The sequence below is a fragment of the Schistocerca piceifrons genome, chromosome X (assembly GCF_021461385.2).
Source record: "Schistocerca piceifrons isolate TAMUIC-IGC-003096 chromosome X, iqSchPice1.1, whole genome shotgun sequence".
NCBI lineage: Eukaryota > Metazoa > Arthropoda > Insecta > Orthoptera > Acrididae > Schistocerca > Schistocerca piceifrons.
The window spans coordinates 821,065,202-821,092,691 of record NC_060149.1 but is presented as its reverse complement, the minus strand read 5'-3'; the positions used below and the strand labels follow the sequence as shown (position 1 = coordinate 821,092,691).

The 27,490-nt window shown below is 43.9% G+C and overlaps 1 non-coding gene across 1 annotated transcript; it reads right to left on the bottom strand.

Moving 5' to 3' along the window:
- Positions 1-21,265: 21,265 nt before the first annotated feature.
- On the bottom strand, positions 21,266-21,339 carry Trnat-ggu. Its single transcript has one exon. It is a non-coding gene; the product is annotated as a tRNA-Thr (tRNA).
- Positions 21,340-27,490: the final 6,151 nt, after the last annotated feature.

Here is a 27,490-nt window from a genome sequence, read left to right as displayed (position 1 = left end):
GCAGCACATTGTCAGAAAACAGTGTAAAACTTTGATATAGCTTTGGATGAGCAGCTGACCTTGGCAGAATATACTGTCACCACGTACAGGAAGATTTCCGACCGTTACATCTGCCAGATCAGTCTATTTGACTATGTCAGTAGTTCATACTCCCAGATACGCTGTTCAAGGTCAGACAAAATAGTCACTACCAAACGCTATTTTTTCTTCATAGGTTCCAAAGTGAGCATGAACCCCGGTACCTCTCATCAGAGGCTAAGCAGCTGTCATCTCATCACAATCTAAACACAAGGTCTCTCTTATCTAGCATCATAGATGTACTCATCCATAAAAGTAAAACATTCATAAATTCCTTCTCTGTCGCTGCCTTCTGCTTTTAGCATGAAACTTCGGCACTTCCTTTCGTGACACTCATAACGTTTTCTCAAAAGATTAACGTATATGGCCAACTTCCACTATGTAGACAGTGAAAGAAATTCTCCCACAGTTACGCTTCTTTTTGCTTGCCATTCTTTTCTCTCCTGTCCAGTGCTGCTAGTTTCAACCTATCTTCCCTAATTTGTATTTATAGTTTTGCTTATGATGAAAGAATATAAACTGAGAGTTTTTATCTGCACTATTGTAATTTCGGAATGTTTTATTCTGCAATACTGTAACTTATAACATGCTTATGGTAGTACGCACAATACACGATCCAGTCACATTAATGTGACCACCGCCTATGTTCGAAGTCAACGTGGAGCAACAGAGGAGGACATATGAAGCATGCCGGGGGACTCGGAAAACACTGCAGTCGTTGTCGTAATGCAAAAACGGAGCAATTTATCTGACATCCAAATGGGCATGAGCATTGGCTTTTGGATTAGCCGAGCGGTCTTAGGCGCTGCAGTCGTGGACTGTGCGGCTGGTCCCGGCGGAGGTTCGAGCCCCCCTCGGGCATGGGTGTGTGTGATGTCCTTAGGTTAGTTAGGTTTAAGTAGTTCTAAGTTCTAGGGGACTGATGACCTCAGATGTTAAGTCCCATAGTGCTCAGAGCCATTTGAACCATTTGTTACAATCAGAAATGTCTTGATGTTTCCTCGGTCTTGTGTGATTGACCTGCTGTTACTTCTTTGACGATTTTGGTATCGACCGGTCTTTTACCGACCTAGCTGGCTCTCGTGTTCTGTTCCTCATAACATTCAGCCACATTTGACTTAAGAATTACTGCAAATGTTTGGGAGAAACAGATCAGTAAGTTGACATATTTTGCATATTTTCATGAAATAATGTCATGTAGAACAATCTTCTGGGGTAGCTCATCTTTATGAAAGAAAGTCGTCTTTGCGCAGAAACGTGTTGTAAGAATAATATTTGGCGCTCACCGACGATAATCTTGTAGACATCTGTTTAAGGAGTTGGGCATTCTGACTACTTCTTCACGTATATTGATTTCTTGATGAAGTTTATTGTAAGTAATCTACTAAAGTTCGAAAGGGACAATGAGGTACATAATTACAGTACCAGAAAAAAAATGACATCCATTACTCCACATTAAAGCTATCTTTAGCACAAAAAGGGGAGCAAAATGCTGAAAAAAATTATTTTGATCACTTACCCGTGATATAAAATCTTTGACAGACATCTAAGTAAAATTTGGTAATAAACTCAGAAAGTTTCTCCTTGAAAACTCCTTCTACTCGTATTCCGTAGAAGAATTTCTATTACTGTAATGCGTAAAAGGTGGTGGGTAGAAATTTCTAACCCACATCTGTATATCTTTTTTATTTTTATAAAAGAAAAAATAAACTTTCCATGTGACTAAAATGACTCATTCCAAATCATTACGATATATCGTGCAAAATGATCCATGGAACACATAACTAACTAACTAACTAACTAATTCATCTCTTTTTTTATAAAATGCATTACACAAAGTTGTATTAATTATTATTTATTTCAGTAATGTATGAGTGCCATCCTCTCACTATCTCTATCAACCAAAGAAAGGAATACTAAAAATGCGCATATATTTAGTTTGGTTAAAGGCTCTATATAAGTTAATACTCACAAAAAAGATTAATATTACTTACATATCATAATAATTTCAGGCTTGGGAAACCACATATTACACACAAAGTCTGCAAGTCGACCACATATATAAATGTATATCACACACGATTTTAATTTATTTTTTGTTGTAATGTTCCTTACTTCTTGTAACCTCGGACCGTCAACTTAAGATGCGATATGTTATTTCTTGCCAGATATTGTACTTGTAGTTAGACATCGCGATAAATTTGTAAATTCTATCGCCTACTTTTGATCAGAAAGATTATGACTTTTTATTTATGCTTAAGATGACAATTGTAGTGTACTAGGTACATGGGGTTATGATTATTAATTTTGGTTCACACAATACCTGTGATATGAGGTCTTGTGTCTTATACCAGAGCTTGAGTGTACAATACTTACCTCTGATTGCGTCATGTGCTTAGCTTTGGTTAAGGACTCTATTCTTAACAAAAGGTTTTGGCATATATGATAGTATAATCCTTACTGTGTGACTAAAGGGCCAATTCCACTTCTTTATGTTTCTATGAACACACGATCTCTAATTTGTCACCTAGATTATAAAGTTAATGCTACCTTGACACTGAGGTCCTTAGGTAATGCAACTATTTATTTGTTTATTGTTTTTTTATCTTGCGTTGTTATCATCCCTTTGATGTGGTCCTGAAGACAGTTTTAAAGGTTTTTATATTTTATGATGTTCACAGTTTTTCAGAGACGCATGATGTCTTAAGGTTTTGTTTCCTTACTTTCCTATGTACTATGTATCATTTGGTCATAAAGTATAATATGAAATCAATATCTATTCTTATATTATGTTTTGCAATAGGATAATTGATTTCACATAGAGTTCCCTCTTGTTCCACGTTTGGAAGTTACAAAATATGACTAGCTTTCTATAAGATGAAGTTTATACTCAGGTTTAACGCCTACATTCGAACACCATGCTCCTGGTTTTTTGTTTCTCAACTCGTGCTTCCACGATACTGCATGTAGATAGTTTTAACATATTTGGACTAATGATATTGGCGGTTCATATGCTATTAATATTTGCAGAAGTTGAACTAAGTACTATATGAGCACATAGGGCCGTTGAATAAAGTTCCTGCCTGGCATGTGATCTTGATATATCTACTTATTCTGGGGAAAAAAGAAATGTGTATCGATGTACTTCCACTTAATTTGGAGAAGTTTTAAATGTTTGGTTTCATTTCTTTTGTATTGGAATATCATAGTGACAGTTGTGATCTTGTAATTATATATCTCAAAGTTTATTCTGAAATCGATTATATAGAGTAGTTGGAGTTAGACCTCTACTTCGTTGACTGCTTGTATCAACCATCTTTGTTACCTACTTTGTCCATTTGTATAGAATATGACAATTATTCATCTGTCATTCTAATGGGCTGTAGTCTCTTTTCGGTGGTAAATCACTTATATATAAACCCAATAAGTGATTTACCACCGTAAAGAGAGTACAGCCCATTGGAATAACAGATGAATAGTTTGAAGGCTTCCACGACCGGATGACATATCTTCTGGTAAACCTTCCGGGATGTAAGGTCGTGGTCCATGAAACTTTTCAGCTCCTAACGTTTCGTCCAGAGCTGCGCTGGACATCTACAGAGGGGTGTTTCTCCTCTGGTGAGTCTTGCCGACTTATATATAAGTCGCTCTCAGACGTCCGACCCGTCAGTCGGCAAGACTCACCGGAGGAGAAACACCCCTCTGAAGATGTCCAGCGCAGCTCTGGACGAAACGTTAGGAGCTGAAGAGTTTCATGGACCACGACCTTACATCCCGGAAGGTTTACCAGAAGAGATGAATAGTTGTCATGTTCTATATAAATGGAGCAGTTTGGTCCCTTAGGAATTCACACACATCTTTAAATAGAAAAGGAAACTGATAATACCGGTAATTTGCAGTCGCCGCCATGCACTGTACAGTAAGTTGCGGAGCACTTGTGTACAGGCAGATGTAAATGTAGATGTAGGCAGTCGGCATCTATCTTCAAGCGCCTTCCAGTTCAGGGTTTTCAGCGTTTTCTTGACGCTCTCCCATGGCTTAAATGAACGTTTGACCATTTGTGACTGATTAATATTGTGGTCACACGAGGTTGCTATTAATTTCGCTTCCTAGATTATTAATATAACACATGAACAGCAAGACCTCACAGTTCACTGGGAACGCCTGAAGTTATTTCTACATTTTTCGGTAACTTTCGATGCAAGATAACGTGTGGTGTTCTCCTTACCAAGAAATTCTCAAATCAGTTACAGATTTTGTTTGTTACCCTATACAGGGTGAGTCACCTAACGTTACCGCTGAGTATATTTCGTAAACCACATCAAATACTGACGAACCGATTCCACAGACCGAACGTGAGGGGAGGGGCTAGTGTAATTGTTTAATACAAACCATACAAAAATGCACGGAAGTATGTTTTTTAACATAAACCTACGTTTTTTTAAATCGAACCACGTTAGTTTTGTTAGCACATCTGAACATATAAACAAATACGTAATCAGTGCCGTTTGTTGAATTGTAAAATGTTAATTACATCCGGAGATATTGTAACCTAAAGTTGACACTTGAGTACCACTCCTCCGCTGTTCGATCGTGTGTATCGGAGAGCACTGCAACATACATCGCGTTTCTACAGAATGATCTGCCAACGTTGCTCGAAAATGTCCCACTGGAAACGCGTCGACGTATGTGGTATCAGCACGATGGTGCACCTGCACATTCCGCAATTAACACTAGACTGACCCTTGACAGGATGTTCGACGGGCGTTTCATAGGACGTGGAGGACGCATAAATTGGCCAGCCCGTTCTCCTGATCTTACACCTCTGGACTTCTCTCTGTGGGGTACGTTAAAGGAGAATGTGTACCGTGATGTGCCTACAACCCCAGAGGATATGAAACAACGTATTGTGGCAGCCTGCGGTGACATTACACCATGCCGGCCGAAGTGGCCGTGCGGTTAAAGGCGCTGCAGTCTGGAACCGCAAGACCGCTACGGTCGCAGGTTCGAATCCTGCCTCGGGCATGGATGTTTCTGATGTCCTTAGGTTAGTTACGTTTAACTAGTTCTAAGTTCTAGAGGACTAATGACCTCAGCAGTTGAGTCCCATAGTGCTCAGAGCCATTTGAACCATTTGAACATTACACCAGATGTACTGCGGCGTGTACGACATTCATTACGCCAAAGATTGCAATTGTGTGCAGCAAATGATGGCCACCACATTGAACATCTATTGGCCTGACATGTCGGGACACACTCTATTCCACTCCGTAATTGAAAACGGAAACCACGTGTGTACGTGTACCTCACCCCTCATGGTAATGTACATGTGCGTCAGTGAAAAAGACCTATAAAAAGGTGTTAGCATGTGGACGTAATGTGCTGTTCCAGTCTCTTCTGTACCTAAGGTCCATCACCGTTCCCTTTGGATCCCTACGTAATTCGGTGCTCTCCGATACACACGATCGAACAGCGGAGGAGTGGTACTCAAGCGTCAACTTTAGGTTACAATATCTCCGGATGTAATTAACACTTTACAATGCAACAAACGGCACTGATTACGTATTTGTTTATATGTTCAGATGTGCTAACAAAACTAACGGGTTCCATTAAAAAAAACCTATGTTTGTGTTAAAAAACATACTTCCGTGCATTTTTTTATGGTTTGCATTAAACAATTACACTAGCCCCTCTCCTCACGTTCGGTCTGTGGAATCGATTCGTCAGTATTTGATGTGGTTTACGAAATACATCCAGCGCTAACGTTAGGTGACTCACCCTGTGTATCATCGTAGTTTCGTTAATAAGTGCTGGCGTTGTGCTGAGTGAAATGTTTTTCAGAAATCGACAAATACCGGAGCCGCCTGTCTGCATTGTTTCACGGTTTTCAGAATGCCATGCGAGATAAGCTCGAGTTTGATTTCACTTGACCGATGTTTACGAAATCCAAATTCGTTGGTATGGAGGAAATCACTCTGTCTTAGACACATCATTATGTTTGAACTCATAATACGTCGTAACATTCTACAGTAGATGGATGTCCATTACGTTGAACAGTAATTTTTGGATCACTCTTGTAACCCTTATAATCTGGTGTAAGCATTGTTTTCTTCCAGACACGGAACCCAGTTTTTTGTCCTAATTTGTACGGTATATTATGCTTACGAGGGGGGCTAACTTAGCAAATTCAGTATAAAATCTGGCAAATGCTCCATCGGGCCCTGCGTCTATGTTCAATTTTAACAAGCTCAGTCGTTGTCCAACGACAATGATACTAATATCAACGTCTCTCATATCTGCAGTGGTGCGAAAATTAAACTGTGGCAGTAATCCTGGAGCTCACTCTATAAAGAAACATTTGGAAACGTAGTTCAGCTTGTATGCTTTGCTACCGTCAATTTCACTTCCTTTGTCATCCATGTCTGTCCGACAGCCTTTACATATGACCAGAATTCCTTTGGGTTTCGTGAAACATACTTCAATAAGACTCTGCTGCAGTGGTCATCGAAGGCTTTATGTGCTGCCCTTCAAATGTGTTTCCTTTAGCATCCCTGTATCTATAGTCTTATCCTTTGTTTTATACCTTTTGTGCAGTAGTCGCTATTTCTTTAGAGTTTGTATGCTGTGGATGATTTCTCCCATCATGAACTGTTCTACATGGGACATATGTTTCCAGTGCTTGATCAACTATTCTAAGCCTGAGCCAGAGTTCTTCCACGTGCTCCTCACCCGAGCTTAATAATTCGAGTTATTTATTGAGGGACAACACTACTGCCTCTTTGCCTAGTTTATAGATCGTGTGGACCTCACCAAATGTTTTAATCGTTCTTTTCACTTTCATAATCATTGTGGTTGCAACTGCCGTATACTCACTGATATCAGTTTCAATGTAAACATCCTCAAAGAGGTCAGGTTAATTTGTTTCCACTGTACCCAATGCATTTCCGTTATGAGTGGGCTTCCGAACTATCTGCTCTGTTTTTCCGACAAAGGGTTTAGTATTGTTTCGCAGGGTGGCTTGTCGCAAACACCACTTACAATCTCAATCGATTGTTCGACGGTCGGTCTCCTCCAGTGATGACATTGTTATTAAGAAACATACGTATTAGCGAGCTGAAATTAAATACACCTTCATTTACCATTAGGTTATCCTTTCCATTTATAGTTAGATTCACCCCAGAAATCTCATTGCTGTCAATTAAGATTTTTGGCTAGCTTTCTGTACCCAATGTTATGTGAGCTGCATTGCTTTTTATGAGTGTTTCCAACTTAAGAACTTTGTTGTAGTTGCTTTGGCATTTGATTTTAATATTTATGTCTATGAGGAGCATTTTCTTGTCTCCGACAAATAATTCTATTATGACCAGTGCCTGTCCCCTCTGCTCCGATTTCACGCTTGGATGATTCCAGCGACTGGCAGAGATGGCTAAGAATACTAGCCTTGCACAAGGAATTTCAACAACGCTCACAATCTGCAGAACTGTCCAAAGATCTGATAATGGACCCTGCTGCTGATTCGAGAGGAAGGCTTGAACCAAAAACTTTAAAGGTTTTGTACAAGCTATGCTGCGACTTCCTAGACTAGTGCCATAGTGTTGAGAATTTTAGGGACCGTGGGGAGGGGATGGAGGTCAGGGTTACACTACACGTCAGTGGATGCTACCCAGGCAGCTGTAGTAGAAGCAGTCTGGTACTTTCGGTTCGTGGTGGTCCCACACATTGACACACTTGAGTAACGAACTCGTAAACATTGGAAGTTTACAACAAACTCACACAATATACGCTGCTGTTGACAGGGATAACTAAGTGGAACCAGAAACGACAGTTTCAATGAGCGCAAACACAATATTACGCCTCAGAAATCATTTTTAACAGCTATTTTTAGGTCGCAAGCGTAAACTTTCAAACATTTCTGTAGCACTAACTGCTCAACAAGCGCAAAAATGGGGCTATGCATCACGAAGCACGTAAATACCTCGACTGCAATTAAGCAGAAATGATTTTCCGAACAATATATCGCTGTTCAAAGTTTGAATAATGCACATCTGTAGTTCAAAACCGTCAATTTATTAGAAAATACATTATGCCCGACAATCGTAAGCGTCCGAAAATTCTCAAAAATATATCTCTAGTCACTTATATATACGGTGAAATAGGGGAAAACGATGGTCTGAACTCAGATAATAATGCCAAAATTTGGAAAAAGCACAAATGTATTTTACAACTGACTATATAATACGAATCTGTAACGCGTAAATGTTTGAAAATAAGTAATTTCTAAGGACACAGAAACAAGTTCTGGCACAATCACTGGATTACAATGGGGAAACGATACCAAACACTCAACCCTAGACTTTCGAAGACAATTTATCTGCACACATCATCATGCTCGCATACAAAGATAAGACAAGAGTCGGGATGTATGAGTATACAGAAAGTGATTTTACTGTTAACTGATTTAACGACATCTTCAACAACAGTGTGTCGAAGATGTACTCTTTAGCATCATCGAAAATATTGGAGCACTGGCAAAGCATATCTCCCGCGTGGGACGTCCATCTATTGTCTAACACTTCAGGCGACTGTCTCGCTGTGTTACACATGAAGATCATAACCGTTTTATTGCCTCATTATCCTTTGAAACAAGATCCGTCTCGTAGTCAAGCAGATACTGAATCGTTACTTGTTTTCCTTCCTGGCGTTTAAAAACCTTTGATGGTCTACAGCGTACTAATGGGACATATATACAATTTATCCACCAAGTGAGAATATTAGAATTTCTCTCCATTTCTATAACGGGGAGGGGGAAGTGGGACGGGTGTCTTCGATGATTGTGACTAACGCTTTGAACTCCTCAGTTACTTTAAATATTTCCTGTAGTAGGACTTCGCAGAACTCACGGAGGTGTAAACTGATGAATTACATTCATCAGTCGTGGATTGCACACTGAGGTGACAAAAGCCAGGGCATAACTATATGCAAATATACAGAGATTCCGACGTGACTATGGCCCCACGAAAGGTAGGTGGAGTTAGACATATGGGACATTAAATTTCGGAATCGTTATGGAATTCAATATTTCGAGATCCACAGTGCCAATAGTGTGCCGAGCATACCAGATTTCAGGCATTATCTCTTACCATGAGCTCAACCCACAGTCGTCGGTACTTCTGCTTTGTCATTGTATTTTTCAATCACGGAATATCTGGACCCTGTCAGGCGATAATCTACTCATGCAATACAAGTAGACGTTGCCCTGAACGAGACTGGACGTATTATTACAGGATGTCTTCACCGTAGCCCTGTAAACCAGATCTATCAGCGTATGGGCATAGTTCAATCAGAAATGAGGAGAAGAGTGGTTATAGAGGTTGGAAAACAAAGCAAGAGACGATCCCAGACACCCTGTATTTGGATATACCTCTCAGCAGCTGAGACTGAAATCAAAAAAGAGTTGTTTAAAACCAACCAGATCAAACCCGTTATCACCTAATAAACTCCGAGCAGAACTGTGGAGCTCCCGTCTGTAACAGGCCCAACGAACAACCCGAAGGAGTAATTTCCTGGCGGTTTCGAGCTCCCTTACACGACTTGGGAAGTTCAGAATCACCGAATCACGAGCGTATCCCAGTGTAAACAAATTTTAAAGAAACTGGGTTATATTAATACTGATGAAGGCTGTGGATGCGACGAAGGGCAAGATCCACCCCTCTTGCTAATCTGGAGAAAGTTGGATAAACCGTGCTCCTTAGGTGACTTTGTTACAGCAAGTAACAAGTCTGTTCTGGCCTTTATTTTCTGGACCAATTTTTCAATTTGAGCATATGAAACATTGGTGGACATTATTTTCATTAACATATGATATACACCGATCAACCATATCATTATGACAATCTACTAATAGCCGGTATATCCATCTTTGGCACGGATAACATCGGCAACGCGTCGTGACATGGAAGCAATGAGGTAGGTTGCTAGAGGGAGTTGGCATCACATCTGCACACCCAATTCCCGTAAATTACGGGGAGGGGAGCAATGAGCTCTGACGTCACGTTCAGTCACATCCCAGATGTGCTCGATTTGGTTCAGATCTGGCGAGTCTGCGGCCAGCACATCGACTGGATCTCGCCACTGTGTTCCTCGAACCACTCAATCACACCCTCGGGAAGCATGATCGTCATGACAGGGTGGTACGTGGTCTGCAACCAGTGTACGATACTCTTTGGCCATCATGATGCCTTACACGAGCTCCAGCTTGTCTCCGTCAAGCAGTAAAGGTGTCGAGGAGCTGTTCTTCTTAAAAACGACGGATACGCCCCCCAATCGGCATGATGAAGAAGGTATCGGGATTCTTCAGACCATGCAATGCTCTGCCACTGCGCCAACGTCCAGTGCCGATGGTCAAGTGCTCATTTCAGTCGTAGTTGCCTGTGTCGTGGTGTTAGCATTGGCACATGCATGGCTTCGGAGACCCATCATAAGGAGTGTTCGGTGCACTGTGCGTTCAGACACACTTGTACTCTGCCCAGAATTAAAGTCTGATGTTAGTTCCGCCACAGTTCGCCGCCTGCCCTGTTCTACCAGCCTGCCCAGCCTGCGACGTCCGATATCTGCAATGAAGGGTGGCCTCCCGATCCCACGACGCCTGGACGTGGTTTCACCTTGGTTTCACGGAGCGAGGTGGCGCAGTGGTTAGCACACTGGACTCGCATTCGGGAGGACGACGGTTCAATCCCGCGTCCGGCCATCCTGATTTAGTTTTTCCGTGATTTCCCTAAATCGTTCCAGGCAAATGCCGGGATGGTTCCTTTGAAAGGGCACGGCCGACTTCCTTCCCCGTCCTTCCCTAATCCTATGAGACCGATGACCTCGCTGTTTGGCCTCTTCCCCCCAAACAATCCAATCCAATCCAGTCCACCTTGGTTTCGCCACTTGTTGAACACACGCACCATAGCACTCTTCGAACACCGAAAAGTCGTGCAGTTTCCGAGACGTTCGTGCCGAGCATCTGGGCCATCACAATCTGCCCTTGGTCAAACTTTGATAGATCGCGCGCATTCCCATTCTACACACGGACAGTACCCTCACTCACTCCTCGCCAGCTGACGCTGCTATCGCCTGGACGAGCTTATATCGATAGTTGGTCGGTGATCATAATGTTCTGGCTGATCAGTGTATATTACACTATTATTTAATTTGTTTGTAATGTGCTGACTCGTTTACGCTAAGTTTGTCTTACTGCTGTAAACTAACATTTTATTTAATAATTTTATTATTCCTAATGTATGATGCCTTGGACAAGAATAAAGTTTCAACGTAAATTGAACTGTGAGTTAAAGTGGAACTAGCTAACAGAAGAAGGTTTTCAAGATGCTCTGATCAGCAAAAGTACGGCAATATTACAACAGGATTTTAGGAGAACGGTTGAAACGTCCCCTTTGAACAATTATACCTGACTGTGCTTAACCTGACACACAATATTTTTAGCGCAACGCAATCTGACTTTCAAAAATCCCTACAAAAGAATGGCCCTGACTAACATTAAACTATACCTTTCACAAATCACTTACCTCACCAAAAATCTTCGTTACTCGAACTACTGGAAAACAGCGAGCGCCACTACTGCTAGCTAAATAAAAGATTCAAACTACGGAAGGCACTAACTACTGATAGGCATAGTTAGGAAATGAAAGATTTTGACAGAGAACAAACAATGTATTTACCTTAATAGTCATCAAAAGTCATAAAATATATAGGAGTTCATAACATCCATTCTTACAAATTTCCAAACTCCGCCATCTCTCTCCCCACATCCACCACTACTGGCGGCTCACCTCCAACTGCGCAACGCTACGCGCTGTTCACTTCCAGCTGCCGCTGCCCAACACTACAATGGCAGACAACAATGCAAACTAGCCACAGACTGCACACAGCACAGCCAGTGATTTTCATACAGTGCGCTACGTAACGTTGCCAATAAGAAAACATATACAGCCTACTTACACGGTAACCTAGATGGCACTGAAGTACAACGGAGTCACAGCTGGGCTCTGCACAGTGTGGACATGGAAACGAAGTTCTATGCGGCTACAAAAGGAATAAGAAATATGTACGAATGAGTCGGCTTTGACGATAGATGCCAGAAGTTGTAAATGTGAAGATGAGTAGTAAGGTTACTAGCACAGTTCGAGATTTGTGGGTCCATCTTGATGCAAGTACATTGTTCGCTATCCAAAAATAGTTTCTGCGATACTTTTTGTATATTTTGTTGTGTTAGCCTTGATTTACTATGAGACATCGGAAAATTCATCTTCGTACGTACGTCAGCCAACTTTAATTGTACACTATAGTGACAGAAGTCATGGGATAGCGATATACACACACAAAGATGGCGGTAGTATGGCGTACGCAAGGTATAAAAGCGCAGTGCATTGTCAGAGCTGTCGTTTGTGCCCACGTGATTCGTGTGAAAAAGTTTCCGACGTGATTATGGACGCACGAATGGTAGTTGGTGTTAGACGCATGGGACATTTCATTCGGAAATCGTTAGGGAATTCAGTACTCCGAGATCCATAGTGTTAAGAATGTGTCGAGAATACCAAAATTCAAGAATTATCTTTCACCACGGACAACGCAGTGACCGACAGCCTTCACTTAACAACCGAGAGTGGCGTTTGCGTAGAATTGTTAGTGCTAACTGACAAACAACACTGTCTGATATAGACACAGAAATTAATGTGCGACGGACGATTAACATATTCGTTAGGACAGTGCGGCTAAATTAGGCGTAAATAGGCTACGGCAGCAGACGACCGTCGCGAGTACCTTTGTTAACAGCACATCACTTGTTGCGCCATGGTCCATCTGAAGCGATCATTACGTGGAAATGGTTATGTTCGGTTACTTGGAGACCGTCTGGAATCATTCATGTACTTAATGTTTCCGAACAGCGATGGAATTTTTATGGATGTCAATGCACACTGTCTCCGAGTCACAATTGTTCGAGATTGGTTTGATGAACATTCTTGACAGTTGGAGCGAATGATTTGGCCACCCAGAGCCCCTGACAATGGACATAACGGATAGACCAGTTCGTGCACAAGATCCTGCACCGATAACACTTTCGAAATTATGGACGTCTATGGAGGAAACATGGCTCAGCATTTTTGCAGGGGACTTTCAACGACTTGTTGGGTCTATCCCACGTCGAATTGCTGCACTATATCGGGCAGAAGGAAGTCTGACACGACATTACCAACTATCCCATGACTTTTGTCAGCTGAGTGTAGATAATGCAAGTGTCAGTCAGGCGATCAGCTTTGAACGTCGACTTTCAGTTTACGTAAATGTAATTGCTGTACACTGTCTCTTTCTGAGAACTGATGGAATGATTGATTTCAACAGTTAAACGTATGTTTTTGATAATTAGATCAGCAGAAATATTCATCTGTTGTAACAGTTACCTCTACAACCAATCTTCCATTTCCCAGTATGACTCTATGGTGCTTTTATTGAGATCGTCCACATGAAGGCTCCAGGGACGGGTTGCGCACTGAATCATCATGCTGTTTAACTATCTGCTCGTTCATCCTGGGTACGAACCAGTTTCAGCCTCTGTTAGCGTAATATCACAGTTTCACCGGTCATGTTTACGACAGGGAGATAGCAATGGAACTCGAGCTAAACAGCTCAGACTGATGCTGGGATGATTCTTCGGCAAGCTAAGAGCTTTCCCATCGTTATTCCAATGAATTAGGAGCTTTATCTATAACGATATTGACGTCGAAAGAAGCGATAAGCTCCAAGTCTTCGTCCTTCTATCCCCTTTAAACAACCCATTTCGTAATGCAGTATCAATGTTACTGTGTTTGCGGTTAAATCAATATCGTTAACCGCCGATAACCATGGTCATGCATAAATTATTCCCCACTGACTCTCAATACTGAACTCTACCGTGGTTACACGAAATCGATTACGGTAAATACCGTGAAGATTTCTTTGAAAAATGCACGGTTGATTTACCACCCCACTCTTTCCGAAACCGCACTTGTGTTCCGTCTGTATTGATCTAGTTTTCGACAATACATTAAACCTTAATCTCCTTTCCTCCCTTTGTATTGGTAGAATGCCATTGCCCGTTGAGCCAAATACTATGTACAATGGGTTCCTTGTTAACGTTTTCTTCTGAGAGGTTTAGTACGTAGTGTATTTTTACTACTACAATAGCGTAGCATACCAGCCTCGAAAGTTATAACAGTATGCTATCCTACAATGCTGTTACTATAAAGAACATAGTAGAGAATTACACAACTATGATGCCCGGAATGGTCAGAATTTGTTCCTTTTCGTGATAAACTGTGTTCAGTCTACATCTATCTCAAAACTAGAGCAGCTAATAGAAATAATACGAGTATATCACTATCTAAAAGAAAATAAAGGTATAGATGCAATAAAAATTGCAAAAGAAGTAACGATATAGTTCATATGGATAAAGAGCCGACAATAATGTGAATGTTTTGTATGGCCAAAAATGTTCAAATGTGTGTGAAATCTTATGGGACGTAAGTGATAAGGTCATCAGTCCCTAAGCTTACACACTACTTAACCTAAATTATCCTAAGGACAAACACACACACCCATTGCCGAGGGAGGACTCGAACTTCCGCCGGGTTGGGTTGTTTTGGGGGAAGAGACCAAACAGCGAGGTCATCGGTCTCACCGGATAAGGGAAGGATTGGGAAGGAAGTCGGCCGTGCCCTTTCAAAGGAACCATCCCAGCATTTGCCTGGACCGATTTAGGGAAATCACGGAAAACCTAAATCAGGATGGCCGGACGCGGGATTGTACCGTCGTCCTCCCGAATGCGAGTCCAGTGTGCTACCACTGCGCCACCTCGCTCGGTGAACTTCCGCCGGGACCAGCCACACAGGCCATGACTGCAGCGCCTAAGACCGCTCGGCTAATCCCGCGCGGCTTTGTATGGCCAACGAGCTACATTGTACCTATTCGAATGAGAAGTTCGTTGAAAATTAGCCTCGGGATTACATCAGGTGCCTCTAGATCCCATTCCGCCATTCTGATTTAGGTGTATGTGGTTTCCTTAAATTAATTCAGGATATACCAGGATGATTCCTCCTTTATTGCCACTGCCGACTGCCTGCCCTATCCTCGTCAAACTGGACCTGTAGGTATGAAAATACCTATATAGACAAATTTATGATTTTTGTTTTTAAGTCTCTAATACCATGACGTGTCCCATATCCTTCATATACTTAATGCAAGAATGAATAAAAATACGGCAACAACAACCACCACTGTCGCTGGCCGTAGTGGCCGAACGGTTCTAGGCGCTACAGTCTGGAACCGCGCGTCCGCTACGATCGCAGGTTCGAATCCTGCCTCGGGCATGGATGTGTGTGATGTCCTTAGGTTAGTTAGGTTTACGTAGTTCTAAGTTCTAGAGGACTGATGACCTCAGCAGTTAAGTCTCATAGTGCTCAGAGCCATTTGAACCATTTTGAACTACCACTGTCACACTAAATAAGCGATTCTCTAATCTATGTATTATCTTCATGTTATGTTATTCCATTCGGTTAGTTTCAAATTGTCTCAGGCCTTACTCAACTGGGTGTTCGGTCTGTAATGGTCTCATCATCGTCTTATATTCCTTTTCCTTTTTTCGTATACACTGAGGTGATAGAAATCATTCCATTCCTCCTAACATCGTGTCGGAGCTCCTTTTGCCCGGCGTAGTGCAGCAACTCGACGTGGTATGGTCTCAAAAAGAGGTTGGAAGTACCCTGGAGAAACACTGAGCCATGCTACCTCTATAACAGTCCATAATTGCGGGAGTGTTGCCTGTGTTGGGTTTTGTGCACGAAGTGATCTCTCGCTAATGTCCAATATATATTCAATGATATTCATGCCAGGCGACCTAGGTGGCATAACAATTCGCTCGCGTTGTCCAGAATGTTCTTCAATCGCAGACAATTGTGGCCCAGTGACATGGCACATTGTTAGACATAAAAGTTCCATCGTTGTTTGGCTGCAGAGGGTCTACAAGTAGACGAACATAAGCATTTCCAGTCAATAATCGGTTAAATGGACCAGAGAGCCCACTCTATTCCATGTAATCACAGCCCACACCATTATGAAGTCACCAGCAGCTTGCACAGTGCCTTGTTGACAACTTGGGTCAGTGTCTTCGTGGGATATGCGCCATTCTCGAACCCTGTCATTAGCTCATACCAACCGTCATCTGACCAGGGTGCTGTTTTCCAGTCTTTTAGGGTCCAAATGGTTCAGATGGTTCAGATGGCTCTGAGCACTATGGGACTTAACAGCTGAGGTTATCAGTCCCCTAGACTTATAACTACTTAAACCTAACTAACCTAAGGACATCACACACATCCATGCCCGAGGACCGAGCGAGGTGGCGCAGTGGTTAGACACTGGACTCGCATTCTGGAGGACGACGGTTCAATCCCGCGTCCGGCCATCCTGATTTAGGTTTTCCGTGATTTCCCTTAATCACTCCAGGCAAATGCTGGGATGGTTCCTCTGAAACGGCACGGACGACTTCCTTCCCCATCCTTCACTAATTCGATTAGACCGATGACCTTGCTGTCTGGTCTCCTTCCCCAAACAACCCAACCCAACCCCATGCCCGGGGCAGGATTCGAACCTGCGATCCATAGCAGCAGCGCAGTTCCGGAATGAAGCGTCTAGAACTGCTCGGCCATAGCTGCCAGCTTTTAGGGTCCAAACGACAAGGTCTCGACCCCAGGAGAGGCGCTGCAGGTGCTGTCGTTGTGTTAGAAAGGCCACTCGTGTCGGTTGTCTGGTGCCATAGTGCGTTAACGCCACATTTCGCCACACTGTCCTAACAGATTCGTTCGCCGTACGTCCCATACTGATTTCTGCGATTATTTCACGCAGTGTTCTTTGTCTGTTAACAATGACAACTCTACGCAAACGCCGCTGCTCTCGGTCCTTAAGTGAAGGCCGTCAATCACTGCGTTGTACGAGGTGATAGGTAATGCTTGAAGTTTAGTATTTTCGGCACATTCTTGACACAGTGGATCTCGTAGTGCCGGCCGGAGTGGCCGAGCGGTTCTAGGCGCTACAGTCTGGAACCGCGCGACCGCTACGGTCGTAAGTTCGAATACTGCCTCTGGCATGGATGTGTGTGATGTCCTTATGTTAGGTAGTTTTAAGTAGTTCTAAGTTCTAGGGGACTGATGATCTCGGAAGTTAAATCCCATAGTGCTCAGAGCCATTTGAACCATTTTGATCTCGGAGTATTGGATTCCCTAACGACTTCCGAAATGGAAGCTCTGACTACTATTCCTCGTTCAAAGTCTGTTAATTCATGTCTTGCAGCTATTATCACCCTTGAAACATTTTCTCGGGAATCATCTGTTACACATGACAGCTCCGCCAATGCACTGCCCTTTTATACCTTGTGTACTCGGTGCCACCGGCATATCGGTATCGCATGACTTTTGTCACCTCAGATTAGTTCCGTAGTACAAAGTTATTGTGTCTATATCTAATTTGCAAATTTAGCCAACAAAGAATGTAAGCGGTGCGGTTCAAACGCGTGTACAGACCCTATGACGAATGCTGCTGACAGGTTCCTGTACAGATACGTTCACATATGGGATTTGTATCGTCACAAGTATGCGCGACACACTCGTATAGACGCATCTCAAGGAAATGTATCGTGACTTGCACCAGCGCGCTACTTGCAAGTCATAAATGTATGATCGTGCATTTACGTCTGGTGATTTGTAACAGAGCGTCCAGTGGTGTTTGGAATTTGCGATCGTTTCCCAAGATTTAACAGTTTTATGTGCTGGTGCTCTTACCATTTTAGATGAGGAGAGGAAAACCCACAAGACGCAACGAATACAACAATGGACTACACAGAACACTCAAGATCAAATAGGCATTATTAAAAGAACATGGCGTCTAGGCGCGAACTATCGTACTGTGTATGCGCAATTTCTGCGAATTGTCGAGTATATTGCATAAAAAGCTATATAAGCTCATCAAAAAAAGTTTTTGCATCACCCCAATTCCCAGAATTCCTGAAGACAGACGTTGACTGTGGATATTGTATCACAGACACAGTCCCTATGATGTTCATAGATGTCACCAAACCCGTCCAAAGATGTAAAAAACAATGATGAGCAGCGCCTATTTCACGGAGAGGGTCCGACAGCCGATCACTTCCAGTCATTCCACCAGCAAGGAGGTACACGGCCCGTGTTGTCTGTAGTTCAAACATGCCTAGACGGTCAATACCGTGGTTCGATCGCGTCCGCATTGTTACTTTGTGCCAGGAAGGGCTCTCAACAAGGGAAGAGTCCAGGCGTCTCGTAGTGACCCAAAGCGATGTTGTTCGGACATGGAGGAGATACAGAGAGACAGGAACTGTCGATGATATGCCTCGCTCGGGCCGCGGAAGTGCTACTACTGCAATGGATGACCGCTACATACGGATTATGGCTCGGAGGAACCCTGACAGCAACGCCACCATGTTGAATAATGCTTTCCGTGCAGCCACAGGATGTCGTCACACGATTCAAACTTTGCGCAGTAGGCTGCATGATGCGCAACTTCACTCCTGACGTCCATGGCGTGGTCCATCTTTGCAACCACGACTCCATGCAGCGCGATACAGTTGGGCCCAAAAACATGACGAATTGCCCGCTCATGATTAGCATCACGTTCTCTTCACCGATGAGTGTCGTATATGCCTTCAAACAGACAATCGTCGGAGACGTGTTTGGAGGCAACCCAGTCAGAATGAACGCCTTAGGCACACTGACCAGCGACTGCAACAAGGTGGAGGTTCCCTGCTGTTTTGGGGTGGCATTATGTGGGGTCGACGTACGCCACTGGTGGTCGTGGAAGGCGCCGTAACGGCTGTACGATACGAGAATGCCATCCTCCGATCGATAGTGCAACCATATCGGCAGCATATTGGCAAGGCATTCATCATCGTGGATGACAATTCGCGCCCCCATCGTGCACATCTGAATGACTTCTTCAGGATAACGACATCGCTCGACTAGAGTGGCAAGCATGTTCTCCAGACATGAACTCTATCGAACATACCTGGGATAGATTGAAGAGGGCTGTTTATGGAGAACGTGACCCGCCAACCACCCTGAGTTATCTACCCCGAATCGCCGTTGAGGAGTGGAACAATCTGGACCAACAGTGCCCTGATGAACGACGAATACAGGCATGCATCAATGCAAAAGGACATGCTACTGGGTATTAGAGGTACTGGTGTATACAGCAATCTGGACCACCACCTCTGAAGATTTCGCTGTATGGTGGTATAACATGCAATGTGTGGTTTTAATGAGCAATAAAAAGGGCGGAAATGATATTTATGTTGATCTCTATTCCCATTTTCTCTACAGGTTCCGGACCTCTCGGAACCGAGGTGATCCAAAACTTTTTTTGATGTGTGTACAAAATACACGTTTGGTGAACTTTTGTGCCGACCGGGGTGGCCGAGAGGTTCTAGGCGCTCCAGTCTGGAACCGCGCGACCGCTACGGTCGCAGGCTCGAATCCTGCCTCGGGCATGGATGTGTGCGATGTCCTTAGGTTAGTTAGGTTTAAGTAGTTCTAAGTTCTAGGGGACTGATGACCTTAGAAGTTAAGTCCCATAGTGCTCAGACCCATTTCAACCATTTGAACTTTTGTACGAGAACATGTATTGCGACATTTCAGATTGACATAACGCTCATGCAGGTTACAATACATGCCTCCTAGTCTAAACGGACCTTAATACCCATTTCCTGTTTCCGCTCAGCCACGTGCTCCTGTCGCACCGACATTACGCATTTCTACAGGGTGGGGCAAGTAAAAGTGGACCGGACGAGTGGATAGGATTGGACGTGAACATATGCATATAACAACACCCCGTGTCGCACGCACCACGTGTACGCTCGATACGTGATCTACACCTGTTCAGTAGTGTGGGCTGTGTCAGTGTGTGTGGAGTAGTGCAAAGGGTACGATGGCACTCACAGTGGAGCAGCGGATGTTCGTTGTGGAAATTTATGTGATAACAAAGTCGTGGAAACGGCATGGTCAGTTGTTTGCTGAGAAGTTTAGTGGTACCAAAACAAAGAGTGCCATGCAACGCCTAGTACGAAAATGGCGTCAGACAGGATCTGTTTTGAACAAATCAAAAAACGTTCCGAAACGTGCCCAGCACACCAGAAAATGTGGTTACGGCTCACTAGAAAATGCTTCAGAGTTCTACCAACTCAACCCGACACCTGTTGCAAGAGACTGGCGCAGCACATCGATCATGCGTGCTAATACTCCACCTGGACCTACAGTCTGGTCGCGGCCCTAGCTGGCCGTCCAGGTCACCTGACCTGTCAGTGTGTGAGTACTTTCTGTAGGGAGCCCTCAAGTCTAAGCTAGGTCGCAACAATCCTCATAGTCTTCAAGAACTGCAACACAACATCTCGGAAGAGACTGCAACAATTCCAGCAGCTCAGCTTCGATCCGCCTTCAGCAGCTTGCTGACCAGGGCACTAAACTGTCAAGAGATAAATGTTATTCACTTTCTACGACAGCTGTAGTCAGGTTATTACTGTATTTCCTTTCCTCTGTTGTGTTTCTTTATACACAGGAACTCTGTTCCCCGGGACACTTTTATTTGCCCCGTCCTGTATAACTGACTAGTGCCTACAGGCTAAGCGAGAAAGCGCACTCTGAAATTACACACACGACGCTACGATAAAAATTTTTTGACATTGAGAACAGGAAAATACAACGTAAATGTACTACTCACAGTTTATTGAGTTTTTAAAGTTAACTGTCATTGTTGCCACGTTCTGAGGACGACTGCTATTCACTATTTATCTTACCTGATAGATTCAGTTTTGCAATATTTAAGTATAAGTTTCTTTCCTGAGATAGACAGTTCACAACAATAGCGCGACAACCAGTTCCTGTTCTCGAGTGCTCTCGCAACTGTCGCGACGTGGGTGAATGTATGAAGATGGTATCTGTTCTTTCGGACATGTCCGAAAGAACAGATACCATCGGTGGCCATGCAGCTCTCTCAGAATGAAATGATAGTTAAATCAAGACCCTAAGCTGTCGACAGGCGTTGATATACATCAACGGGGACAGTTGAAAATGTGTACCTCGACCGGGACTCGAACCCGGGACCTCCTGATTACCTGGCAGACGCTCTATCCATCTGAGCCACCGAGGGTACAGAGGATATTACGACTGCATGGCCGGCCTGTGTGGCCGAGCGGTTCTAGGCGCTTCAGTCTGGAACCGCACGACCGCAACGGTCGCAGTTTCGAATCCTGCCTCGGGCATGGATGTGTGTGACGTCTTTAGGTTAGTTATGTTTAAGTAGTTCTAAGTTCTAGGGGACTGATGACCTCAGCAGTTAAGTCCCATAGTGCTCAGAATCATTTGAACCATTTTGAACGACTGCATGGATTTATCCCTTGCACGCTCCCCGTGAGACCCACATTCCCCATTTAATGTCCACACACTACATTCGTAGTGCCCCTGCCCATTACACTCACTACTCGCGGCAGACAATCTAACCGAGTCCCGTAAGAGTTCGGGCAATGCGTGTGCATCCAGCACAGAAGAAGGAGGTCAATGGCCGGTTGGCCTTAATCAGATGAAGATGGTATCTGTTATTTCGGAGAGCACTCGAGAACAGGAACTGACTGCCACGCTGTTGTTGTTCAAAAATGGTTCAAATGGCTCTGAGCACTATGGGACTTAACAGCTATGGTCATCAGTCCCCTAGAACTTAGAACTACTTAAACCTAACTAACCTAAGGACAGCACACAACACCCAGCCATCACGAGGCAGAGAAAATCCCTGACCCCGCCGGGAATCGAACCCGGGAACCCGGGCGTGGGAAGCGAGAACGCTACCGCACGACCACGAGATGCGGGCGCTGTTGTTGTGAACTGTGGATCTCAGGATAGGTGAATGTAATCTCCACACAAGATAACGAAGCGACTGTTTTGCAGCTCGTGAAATATTATCGTTTAAAGTATATTTTCTTTTGCACTGTATTTCACACGAAAGCATGAAGCCCCACGTGCTCACGTCTCCCGAAAACCTCCTCGACGCGGATTATTGTTAACTCCACAATAGGGCACACCTATTGCAAAGTCCATTATTTACCCTGTTAGTTCAAACGGAGTAGATGTGTCCTGCATCTCGATATAATATCCTCCAACGTGATGGCGACCAATTGGAAGTGACTTTACTGGTCACTAAGCGCAAGCTATTAACACATCCAGTAGCGATCATGCCCAACATTTTTTACTTCTTTAAGTGTAACTTTTACTTGCGAGAGCTGCATTCGCAATTTCAGAGAGAGCATGACGTCACTATTAGCAGCATACAGCGATATGTCTATAGGCTTACAAGAAGAGACAACTACACCTGTAACGGTCTTATTTTGCAATGTATTGATGTCCTTTGACTGAACTACTGAATTAAATCGCTATGGTCATGACTCTGAGTAAAGCTCTATATCTAGCCTGTTTGAACGTCTCCATACAGTCCGTTACGATCCGTGGCTATCGTCTCCTCATACACCTTTGAGTGCGAATCGGAGAGGAATTGTCGTCCGTTGTTAGCGGGCCATGATGTTTTTACGTGAGACTGATTCCTACGGTATCGGCCGCTATGCGGTTGCCACACTTTCAAACACGCGCTCCGCCAGTTACACCGAAGCGTTTCCTATAGCCGCCACCACAAGACGAGGGCGCTGCCACCAACGATGACGTTCCTGTCAATTAGATACAAGCATCCCCTCTCTGGACCTCCAGCGACGGTTGCACTTTTGTTCGAACATCTATGCACTCAGCCCTTTTTGTGTGTTTGCCAGTTGAATGACATTTACAGATTGTCATTGTGACAAGGGGCTCAACATCGTCTAAAAAGACATCGTATTGACGAGTGACAGATTTATAAATGTATCGGTGTATATTTCTACATTCAAATCTACTGTTAGCGACCGACGCTGCAACTGCAGCAACAAAGTTATATATTGTTTTTACTATTTGATATTAGATTTAGAATAAATTAATAACTGAATTCTCTGTTCATGAAAGGCATCTGTTCCTCGCTCCTGTATCCATTCAAGAATCACATAGCGTACAAAGGAAGGCATAACAATTCCCACAGCAAGTTTCAATGGCAAAGATGGTTCTCAGATGTCGGTTATACTACTTATTTTGTACACTCGCTCTGTGGCTGTCGTCGTACGCAACAGTCGGATTTACACTTCACTCGGTATACCTGTGGATCCATCGCAACCCCTTCGGGGTAAATCCATATAGTTTTGAATAAATTGTGAACTCTGCTGTACATCTGTACAGGTCAGAAGAGTTTCTATGTTCATACCTAATGACCTTCTGTGCCTTACGTGGTACCAGAAGAAACATACATGGACGAAGTCATCTGCAGTACCTTCATCACTATAATCACAGGAGCCCCTCTGTCAACTTTTTAAGAGTCTGTTGTGTTCTATGATGTATCTGCTGTGTACTGGATGATTCAAAAGTAGCTGGACCCGGTTCGTGGATGTAATATATGCATCACGATAAGCGTAAAATGTTAAACAAAGTTTTGTCCGAAATTGCATTGTATCTGAGTTATGCAGTAGCAGAGGGATCACAAGTGCAGAACAAACAACACCAATTTAATTCTGGTCAGAAAGCAACGGCACGAAGGGATCCGAAATTCATCGCAACTACGCACCGTGCATTTACCCCAGAACATGTTCAAAATGATGTGCATTTAGACGAAGACCGTGCCGTGCTCACGTCTTGCAGCTTCTGTTCATTTCATTTTGCACAGTTGCACAGCCATTTTCAGTTCCCTGGTGTAGTTGTGCTACACTCTCAGTTGAAAAACCATACGCGAGCTCCTTGAGACGGGCCCAAAGGTAGATGTCCAAAAGATTAAGACCCAGAGATCTAGAAGGCTGAGCAACGGGTCCTGCGCGATCTATCCAGTTATGGGGATAAGCAACATTGAGATACTTTGTTCCCTTCATACTGAAGTGTGAGGGGGCGCCATCGTGCTTCGTGTAGAAAGTGGGACATTATGAAGCAGACCACCCAATTAATGTTCCAAAACTGCCGATACACTATAGCAGACGAGCGCTGTGGAATAACATGCGGTCCCAGCAATCGATTGTTTAATATACCGAACAAAATGTTCTCTGCCAAACGATGTTGATATCCTCATACTGCAGTTACGCGAGGTTTCTAATACGCCCACACGCGCATATTCTGAGCGTTCACGATACCTGCACAGGTAAAGAGGCTCTCATTCGTAAAGAATACCCGGCGACCGAACAGTGGATCAGCTGCATGGCTCTCGAGTAACTACAGCGAGAAATTCTGACGTCTAGGGTAGTTTATAGGTGTCAGCTCCTGTACCTTCTGCGGGAAAAATGAATGGAATTGCTGTATCCGAAGCAAGCGCCATACATTTATTGAGGAACCCCTACAGTGGCTCTTACATGGCGGTAATTATGGTCGGCTCTTCATCTACCATTACAAGGATATCAACAACCTCGCCATCCAGATGAGGCCGACCTGATCGTGGCGCCTCGCGAATGCCATAATCCCTCGAACGCCTGTGCACAGCAGTGTAAGTCTGCTGGTTTCCTACTCTTCTGTCTGGAAGGAATGCAGGAAGGAAGATTGGGTCTAACGTCCCGTAGTTCCGTTTGGAAACATTACCAATTACCGCCTTCTTGCTGCTCGTGCATTGCCTTCTCATGCGCCGTAAAGGATATGCATATCGGCATATTGACCGTTTCAGTATGCCATCGTAACGAACACAACGACTGGAGTCTTGAACTACCGACAGAATAAATGTACCTACAGTACAGTACAGTAGAATACAGTACCTCAGTACTACAACAGCGCCATAGAGTACAACGGACCACACCAAAGTCAAGTAAACGAATTGATTTCCTGCCACAATCTACGTAACATTGTGGAGGGGTCTACAAAGCAACATCAGTCGATATGGAGGCGGACACGACACGCCAAACACCTGTAATGACACATGATCTAATGCAGGGTTTAACAACTGGCCGGTTTTGAGCGCGAGTACTCGCGTCTGCTCAGGCACGTGCTCGCGAGCAGGTGCAAGGTCGCGGAGTAGGGAGGGAGGGAAGGGAGGGGAAATGCGCGCGCACGTTTGAATGTGATCTCGTGTTCTTAGCAGATTTAACTAGCCATCTGAATGCTTTGAACATTTTACTACAAGGTAAAGATCTGCTAATTACTCATTTCATAGATCGAATACGAGCTTTTAAAATGAAATTGACACTTTGGGTGAGTCAGCTGGAAACAGGAAACCTAGCTCATTTTCCTAAATTATCATCCATGCAAGACGTTCACAAAGACTGTGAACGTTATTCACATAGTTTAGTTGATCAGCGCTTTCAAGATCTGACAGCACTAGACAGTGATTTTGATCTGTTCTCTCCATATTCAGCGAATATTTAAGAGATTCGTCCTGAGCCGCAGCAAGAAATTATTGACCTGCAGTGTGACAGAGAATACAGAGACAAATTTCAAAACAAGAAAAACATTTTGGAATTCTACAGACACTTCCCTCAGGATAGATTTCCTCGTTTGCACAAACTGGCGACTACAATAATATCAATGTTCGGTTCCACGTATATTTGTGAACAACTGTTCTCTGCAATGAAATGTAACAAGACGCGCCTGAGAAATGCATTGTCTGATCGAAATTAAACTGCACACTGCGCCTAAAATGCACAATAACAATTACTCCGAACATAGACGCAATTGTAAAGTGCAAAAAGTACAAGATAACCGAGAATCCCACACTTCAGTGACACCTTTTATTGTGTAACAGTTCACAAATTAATGCAAATGTAGAGGCATACACTAAGCTAATAAAATTATGTGGCATTTGTACATTCTCCTTTATTTGTTTCATTTGTTGCAGTAATAATTCGTGAGTGATATCCCTGCAGGTGGCCGCGGATTTACATTGACTGGCGGCAGCTGTTGTGTGCCCCACATGACTTTCCCCACTCTCCGCTCTGGTCCGGTAGTGGGGGTAGCGTGCTCGCGCTGCTCCGTGCTCGCGCCTTGCTGCTCACAGCTTGCTCCGCGAGCACGTATGTTGTGAAGCCCTGATCTAATGCCTACCACAAAGGACATTATGCATCATAACTCGGAAATAACGCAATTTCAGAAAAGGCTTTATTTAATATTTTGCTCTTATTCTGATGCATACAATGATAAGCCGAAACATTATGATCACTGCCCACCGCGATGTAGGATGCCTCATGGTCGCGTTGCGAACACGTGACACGGTAACAAACGTATCTAAGCGTATCAGATACGGACGGGTGATCACCCTAGCGAAGATACGAGTTGCAAATAGGGAAAGCCTCTTTGACAAAGGGAAGAGCCTGTGAACGAGTATCTCGAAAACGGTGAAGCTGGTCGAATGTTTACGTGCTACTGTCGTGAGCATCTACGGAAAGGGGTAGGGCAGTGAAACTATCACTCGGCGGTAAATGGTTGGACGTCCACGACTCTTCACAGAACGTGGTGCTCGGAGGCTTCTCTGCTCTGTAATGTAGGATAGATGGTGATTCGTAGCATCTCTGCCATAAGGGCACAATGCTGGTGCACGCACAAGTGTTTCGAAGCATACCCTTCATCGTACATTGTTGAACATGGAGCTGCGCGGCAGACCACACCTACGTTTTCACATGTTGACCCAACGACAACGCCAGCAGCGATTGCAGTGGGCGGATGACCATTGGGATTCGACCGTCGATCAATGGAAACGTGTCCGCTCTAAGGGTGAAACACATTTTTGCTACACTAGATCAACGGTGGCCTCCACAAACGCCGACATAGAGGTGAACGGCGGCTCGAAACGTGCAGCGTAACACGGACACAGACTGGTGGGAGCAGTATTATGCTATGGGACACATTCTCCTGCACTTGTATGGGACCTGTGGTAGTAATCGAAGACAAGTTGACAGCTGCAAACTACCTGCATTACTTCATGCTTGACGTCTTCCCCGACGGCGATATCGTCTTTCACCAGTGTAACTCTCCGCGTCTCGAAGCCAAAACCGTGATACAGTGGTCTGGGGAGCTTTAGAGTGTACTAACGCTGATGTCTCGGCGACCAAATTCGCCTTATGTAAATCCTATGGAACCCATATGGGTCGCTATCGGACGCCATCACCGCGTACGCTAATTAGTGGCCCGTTATTTATGAGAATTAGATAATTTATGCGTAGACTTCCAGTGACCCGTAAGTCCAAAAACCTATCAATAAATTGTGAGATGCCTGATAG